The sequence below is a fragment of the Lactuca sativa genome, chromosome 2 (assembly GCF_002870075.4).
Source record: "Lactuca sativa cultivar Salinas chromosome 2, Lsat_Salinas_v11, whole genome shotgun sequence".
Lineage (NCBI taxonomy): Eukaryota > Viridiplantae > Streptophyta > Magnoliopsida > Asterales > Asteraceae > Lactuca > Lactuca sativa.
In genome coordinates this window covers 66482587-66490086 of record NC_056624.2, presented here as the reverse complement: position 1 = coordinate 66490086, position 7500 = coordinate 66482587, and the positions used below count along the sequence as shown (strand labels likewise).

At 34.3% G+C, this 7500-nt stretch overlaps 3 pseudogenes; all 3 read left to right on the top strand.

Annotated features, from left to right (window-relative positions):
* Nucleotides 1-11: 11 nt before the first annotated feature.
* Nucleotides 12-4523, top strand: LOC128132170 (acetyl-coenzyme A carboxylase carboxyl transferase subunit beta, chloroplastic-like; annotated as a pseudogene).
* Nucleotides 2629-4523, top strand: LOC128132173 (photosystem I assembly protein Ycf4-like; annotated as a pseudogene).
* A 146-nt stretch (nucleotides 4524-4669) lies between these two features.
* LOC128132172 (cytochrome f-like) lies at nucleotides 4670-6365 on the top strand (annotated as a pseudogene).
* Nucleotides 6366-7500: the final 1135 nt, after the last annotated feature.

Genomic DNA, 7500 nt, shown 5'->3' with positions numbered 1-7500 from the left:
ACTTTATGAAAAGATGGTGGTTCAATTCGATGTTATTTAAGAAGGAGTTCGAACACAGATGTAGGCTAAGTAAATCAATGGGCAGTCTTGGTCCTATTGAAAATGCCAGTGAAAGTAAAGATCCGAATAGAAATGATACGGATAAAAACATTCAGGGTTGGGGTGGTCATGACAATTACAGTAATGTTGATCTTTTTTTTGGCGTCAAGGACATTCGGAATTTTTTCTCTGATGATACTTTTTTAGTGAAAGATAGTAATGGGGACAGTTATTCTATATATTTTGATATTGAAAATCATATTTTTGAGATTGCCAATGATCATCCTTTTTGTAGTGAACTAGAAAGTTCTTTTTATCGGAATTCTAGCGATCTGAATAATGGATCTAAGAGTAAGAATCCCGACCACGATCGTTACATGGATGATACTCAGTATACTTGGAATAATCACATTAATAGTTGCATTGACAGTTATCTTCAGTACCAAATCTGTATTGATAATTACATTGTAAGTGGTAATGACAATTCCAGTAACAATAATTCCAGTAACGAGAATTCCAGTAACGAGAATTCCAGTAACGAGAATTCCAGTAACGATTACATTTCTAGTTCCATTTCTAGTCAAAGTGAAAATAGTAGTCAAAACGAGGATATCACAACGAGTGATCAGACTATACCAGAAAGTTCTACTCATATGGGTGTAACTCAACAATACCGACATTTGTGGGTTCAATGTGAAAATTGTTATGGATTAAATTATAAGAAATTTTTTAAATCAAAGATGCATCTTTATGAACAATGTGGATATCATTTGAAAATGAGTAGTTCAGATAGAATCGAACTTTTGATCGATCCGGGCACTTGGGAGCCTATGGATAAACACATGGTCTCTCTGGATCCCATTGAATTTCATTCGGAGGAGGAGCCTTATAAAAATCGTATCGATTCTTATCAAAGAAATACAGGATTAACCGAGGCTGTTCAAACAAGCAGAGGGCAACTAAACGGTATTACCGTAGCAATTGGGGTTATGGATTTTCAGTTTATGGGAGGTAGTATGGGATCCGTAGTCGGGGAGAAAATTACCCGTTTGATTGAATACGCTACTAAAGAATTTCTACCTCTTATTATAGTGTGTGCTTCCGGAGGGGCACGCATGCAAGAAGGAAGTGTGAGCTTGATGCAAATGGCTAAAATATCTTCTGCTTTATATGATTATCAATCAAATAAAAAGTTATTCTATGTACCAATTCTTACATCTCCTACTACCGGTGGGGTGACAGCTAGTTTTGGTATGTTGGGGGATATCATTATTGCCGAACCCAATGCCTACATTGCCTTTGCGGGTAAAAGAGTAATTGAACAAACATTGAATAAAATAGTACCCGAGGGTTCACAAGGGCCGAGTATTTATTCCAGAAAGGCTTATTCGATCTAATCGTACCACGTAATCCTTTAAAAAACGTTCTGAGTGAGTTATTTCAACTACACACTTTCTTTCCTTTGAATCAAAATTAGAACATTAAGTTCAATTATTTTGAGCAACAAGTAATTAGTTTATCGGAATCCAAGTTAAAATTAGACGAATGGGGTTTTCTTTGTTGGCATAAGATCTAATTATATAAAGAATAAAAAGTCACAGAAAATCCGCCCCTTTTTCTATATTCCTGATTATTGATCAAGAAGCCTCTATTAACAAGATAAAAGATGAAATTCTTATTTTCGTGAAATTAGGCAAATCAAAAAAATATACTCTTCTCGTCATATATAATGAAAATCTATAAAATATAGAATTTTTTCATTTTTTTATATCTTACGATAATCCTATTTTGACTAAGAATCCCTGATGGATGGGATTCTAACAAACCCTTCAATATATTCAATATAAATAGAATCTAATTAATTTTTAAGAAACTTTTTGCTTAGTAAATGAAATTCGAAGACAAGAGCAAAAAATGAAGAAAATAATATCTCATCCATATCCTTTCAAATCTTTCATGTAGAAAGATCAAAAACTACATTATATACTCACTTAGATAGATACTTATATTTATACTTAATAGCTATTAAGTAATAATAATAATTCCAATTTAGAATTATCAAATTATAATAAGATATCTTTATATATAATAAGATATCTTTATATTATAAATATAAAATATAAATAATAATAACAGGTACAAATAGTAAATCGAGGTAGCCATTCTATGACAACTCTTAACTTTCCCTCTGTTTTGGTGCCTTTAGTAGGCCTAGTATTTCCGGCAATCGCAATGGCTTCTTTATTTCTTCATGTTAAAAAAAACAAGATTGTTTAGAGCCGATGGCACAAAATCTCATCTATTTTTTTTTCAAAACTGACGCTTGTATCATAACACAGATATCTATTTAGCAAAATATGGTATAAGCGGCTTCCGCCGAAAAACTCTAATGTCTCCAGAAAATGCTATAGGGATCAATGGATTCTAGCTATTTTCAAATAGACCCGAATTGACGGATAGCTGAACTGTAAAGTTGGTCTATCTATTTGGCTATCTTTAGTGAGATCGTACGAAGGGTATGTTATTAGTTTAGATCTAACGAATTTAATGAATTACTCCTAAAGGATCACATCAAACTACTACTAGTTGATGCGAGTTACTTCGGAAAAAAAAGGACTAAAGTCAAATTCATTTGGGGTATTCTCTCAATTCCAAAAAAAATCAACTGGATCAAGTATGAGTTGTCGATCAGAACATATATGGATAGAACCTATAACGGGGGCTCGAAAAACAAGTAATTTCTGCTGGGCTGTTATCCTTTTTTTAGGTTCATTAGGATTCTTGTTGGTTGGAACCTCGAGTTATCTTGGTAGAAATTTGATAACTTTATTTCCGTCTCAGGAAATAGTTTTTTTTCCACAAGGAATTGTGATGTCTTTCTACGGAATCGCGGGTCTTTTTATTAGCTCCTATTTATGGTGCACAATTTCGTGGAATGTAGGTAGTGGTTATGATCGATTTCATAGAAAAGACGGAATAGTGTGTATCTTTCGTTGGGGATTTCCTGGAAAAAATCGTCGGGTCTTCCTCTAATTTCTTATAAGAGATATTCAGTCTGTCAGAATAGAAGTGAAAGAAGGTATTTATGCTCGTCGTGTCCTTTATATGGATATCAGAGGCCAGGGAGCCATTCCATTGACTCGTACTGATGAGAATTTTACTCCACGGGAAATGGAACAAAAAGCTGCTGAATTGGCCTATTTCTTGCGTGTACCAATTGAAGTATTTTAAGAAATGAGCCGGAATGCTTTCTCAGCAGGAGGGCAAAAACACAAGAATGCTCTTTTTCCATAACATAACTTAATTGAGGTTTCTTCAGAACATTCATTCGAGTCAAAGCAGACATATATGGAACAAGTATAAAAAAAACTATTTTGGGGATCTTTTAGATGTATCGATTTAGATGTATCGAAATATACATAACTCAATTCAATAAAAAAATAAGAAACAAATCGAAATATCTCATAATCAACCATTTAGAAATAAGGAAATTCCACCCTTTTTAACTTGTTGGAATTGAGACTTTAGAGATCATATCTTGTAATTTTTTCGAAGCTTATTTTTATACTTTTTGTGCTCCTTAATGACCAAAAAATTGAATCTCTTATAATGATAATTAGCAAATTTATGTCGTTTTTTGCCACTCATTTGTCACAATATTCTTCAGAAATTTCCCTCAATTATTCTATCCCTGACTACTCATAGTAAGTTCAATTTTTTCGAAATATTAGAGATTTTTATATAATGATAGAAAAGGAGTTCTTTCGTCTCAAAATCTGAATAATATTATTCATTATTTCAATTTTTCTGGGCATTCATCGAAAGGAGATATGTGCTTCGAATTTGACCAATTGAGATATAGGTAAACATTATTTTTTGATTATTTATCCATTCCAATTTTTCGTCTATTTCTGTATTTTTTTCTAAATTCATAGGTTCGATAACTTGTAATAGAACTGATGCGGGAGAGAAATATTAGATTACATAGAGTCGACGAATGAGATAGGTTCATTAACAATTCAGAGATGAAAAAAATGGAAAAAAAGAAAGCATTCACTCCTCTTTTATATCTTGCATCTATAGTATTTTTGCCCTGGTGTATTTCTCTCTCATTTCAAAAAAGTATGGAATCCTGGGTTACTAATTGGTGGAATACTAGGCAATCCGAACCTTTTTTGAATGATATTGAAGAAAAGAGTATTCTAGAAAAATTCATAGAATTAGAGGAACTCCTCTTCTTAGAGGAAATGATTAAGGAATACTCGGAGACACATCTACAAAACCTTCGTATAGGAATTCACAAAGAAACAATCCAATTAATCAAGATACACAACGAGGGTCGTATTCATACGATTTTGCACTTCTCGACAAATATAATCTGTTTCATTATTCTAAGTGGTTATTCTCTTTTGGGTAATAAAGAACTTGTTATTCTTAACTCTTGGGTTCAGGAATTCCTATATAACTTAAGTGACACAATAAAAGCTTTTTCTCTTCTTTTATTAACTGATTTATGTATCGGATTTCATTCGCCCCATGGTTGGGAACTGATGATTGGCTTTGTCTACAAGGATTTTGGATTTGTTCATAATGAGCAAATTATATCTGGCCTTGTTTCCACGTTTCCAGTCATTCTAGATACAATTTTCAAATATTGGATTTTCCGTTATTTAAATCGCGTATCTCCGTCACTTGTAGTGATTTATCATTCAATGAATGAGTGAAAAATTATCTACCTAATCCAATTAGAATGTTTCTTACTTTGCAGTTGTACATAAGCAAAGCATTGAAAATCGTACTCACTCTTTATCTTTCTACCCATCCCGGAGATTCATCCTATATATTAATCCAGTCAAATTATTCCAGTAAATAACAGAATCGTGGATAGGAAACTCCATTAGTGACCTACCCCAATTTATTGTATAAATTTTCGGGATCAATGGTTGGACCATGCAAACTAGAAATAATTTTTCTTGGATAAAGGAACAGATTACTCGATCTATTTCCGTATCGCTCATGATATATATCATAACTCGTGCATCCATTTCAAATGCATATCCCATTTTTGCGCAGAAGGGCTATGAAAATCCACGAGAAGCGACTGGACGTATTGTATGCGCCAATTGCCATTTAGCTAATAAACCAGTGGATATTGAGGTTCCGTAAACGGTACTTCCCGATACTGTATTTGAAGCAGTTGTTCGAGTTCCTTATGATATGCAACTGAAACAAGTTCTTGCTAATGGTAAAAAAGGGGCTTTAAATGTGGGGGCTGTTCTTATTTTACCAGAGGGTTTTGAATTAGCCCCTCCCGATCGTATTTCCCCCGAGATAAAAGAAAAGATGGCAATCTGTCTTTTCAGAGCTATCGCCCAAATCAAAAAAATATTCTTGTCATAGGCCCTGTTCCTGGTCAGAAATATAGTGAAATCACGTTTCCTATTCTTTCCCCGGACCCCGCTACTAAGAAAGACATTCACTTCTTAAAATATCCTATATACGTAGGCGGAAACAGGGGAAGGGGCCAGATTTATCCTGACGGGAGCAAGAGTAACAATACAGTTTATAATGCTACAGCATCCGGTATAGTAAGCAAAATCCTATGAAAAGAAAAGGGGGGATACGAAATAACCATAGCGGATGCATCGGATGGACGTCAAGTGGTTGATATTATCCCGCCGGGGCCAGAACTTCTTGTTTCAGAAGGCGAATCTATCAAATTTGAGCAACCGTTGACAAGTAATCCTAATGTGGGCGGATTTGGTCAGGGAGATGCAGAAATAGTACTTCAAGATCCATTACGTGTACAAGGCCTTTTGTTCTTCTTAGCATCTGTTATTTTGGCACAAATATTTTTGGTTCTTAAAAAGAAACAGTTCGAGAAGGTTCAATTGTCCGAAATGAATTTCTAGACTCGCGGATTTATCGACCTCAAGTTTGTAAAAAGAACCAAATTTTTTTTAGTAATTATGATTATCTATGATAAAAAATAAAATTCTAAAAAGCCTTTTGTTTGTTTATACTCTTTTTCTACGAGATGCCGGGAATTCCTTGTACCACATTCCTAGCCACAGTATGTAGATTGTGAAGAAGACTATTTGACTTGACCCCTTCTTTCTTTGTTTTTGTTTTTTTTTATAAAAATTTGGGGTGATGTTATTATGTTGCTATTGGCAGATTAAAATGTCATAAAATGCATTTGAGTCTAATACAATGGACTTCGGCTAGATCCTATACAAAAGTAAACGCAAAATAGAACGGATAATTGAAGGGAACAAATATTTCTGGGAGGGGTTATTCGTCTTCCTAGTCTTCGACACAAGAAAGGGGTGTGAAAAATCCTTTTCTTGTGTCGAAATAATAATGATTATTGATACTGTTCGTCAAACATTCCTAGTGTTAGTTTCTATCTTTTACAGACGTAGCAGAACGTTTTTTTTTATAGTTATTACGTATTTTATTTATTCTTATCTTATAATAATTACGTATACTATAAATAAAAAGTGGTGGACAAACAAAAGAGGAGGGGAAAATCTGTTGAGTAAATAGAACTTCTTCAATGAACTTATAAAAAAAATATTCTAATTATTAAGAACTCAACGGGACCTTCTCCCTCAAATCAGACAAACAAAGAAGGGAATCCGTTGAGTTCTTACACTTTCATGTCTACAACTCAATTCATCCGATTACTACAGGGATGAACCCAATCCGGAATATGAACCATAAAAGAAAACACCTACTAAACCGATCACAAGAATACTAGCTACAGTACCTATTATCCAAAGAGGAATTCTTCCAGTAGTATTGGCCATTTACCCCACTTCCCTCCACATTTCATCAAGTGGTCATGCTAGAGACATAAACAGTCATGGATAATTATGAGATGAGATCCTTCCGAATGGGGTAAGAGAAAGAATACCTAGAACGATTAGTCTATTATTTTAGTTCTCTCTCCTTTTCTTAATTGAAGAAATAATTGGAAAATAAAACAGCAAGTACAAAAATGAGTAATAACCCCCAGTAGAGGCTGGTACGATTCAATTCAACATTTTGTTCGTTTGGGTTTGATTGTGTCATAGCTCTATAATTCGGATTAGGTTTATCGTTGTATGAACTGCATTGCTGATATTGACCCCAAAAAAGAAACGGTAGGTACAGCTAGGCCGTGAACAGTCGACCATCGCGCTGTAAAAATTGGATAGGTTCGATCTATGGTCATTGAAGCCTCCTAAAAAGATCTACTAAATTCATCGAGTTGTTCCAAAGAATCAAAACGGCCGGTGATTAATGGAATTCCTTGTCGGTTTTCTGTGAAATACTCGTTTGGCCGAAGGCTTCCAAACACATCGTAAGCTAAACCAGTGCTGACGAATAACCAACCGGCAATGAATAGGGAAGGTATAGTAATGCTATGAATGACCCAGTAGCGAATACTGGTAATAATATCAGTAAAAGAACGTT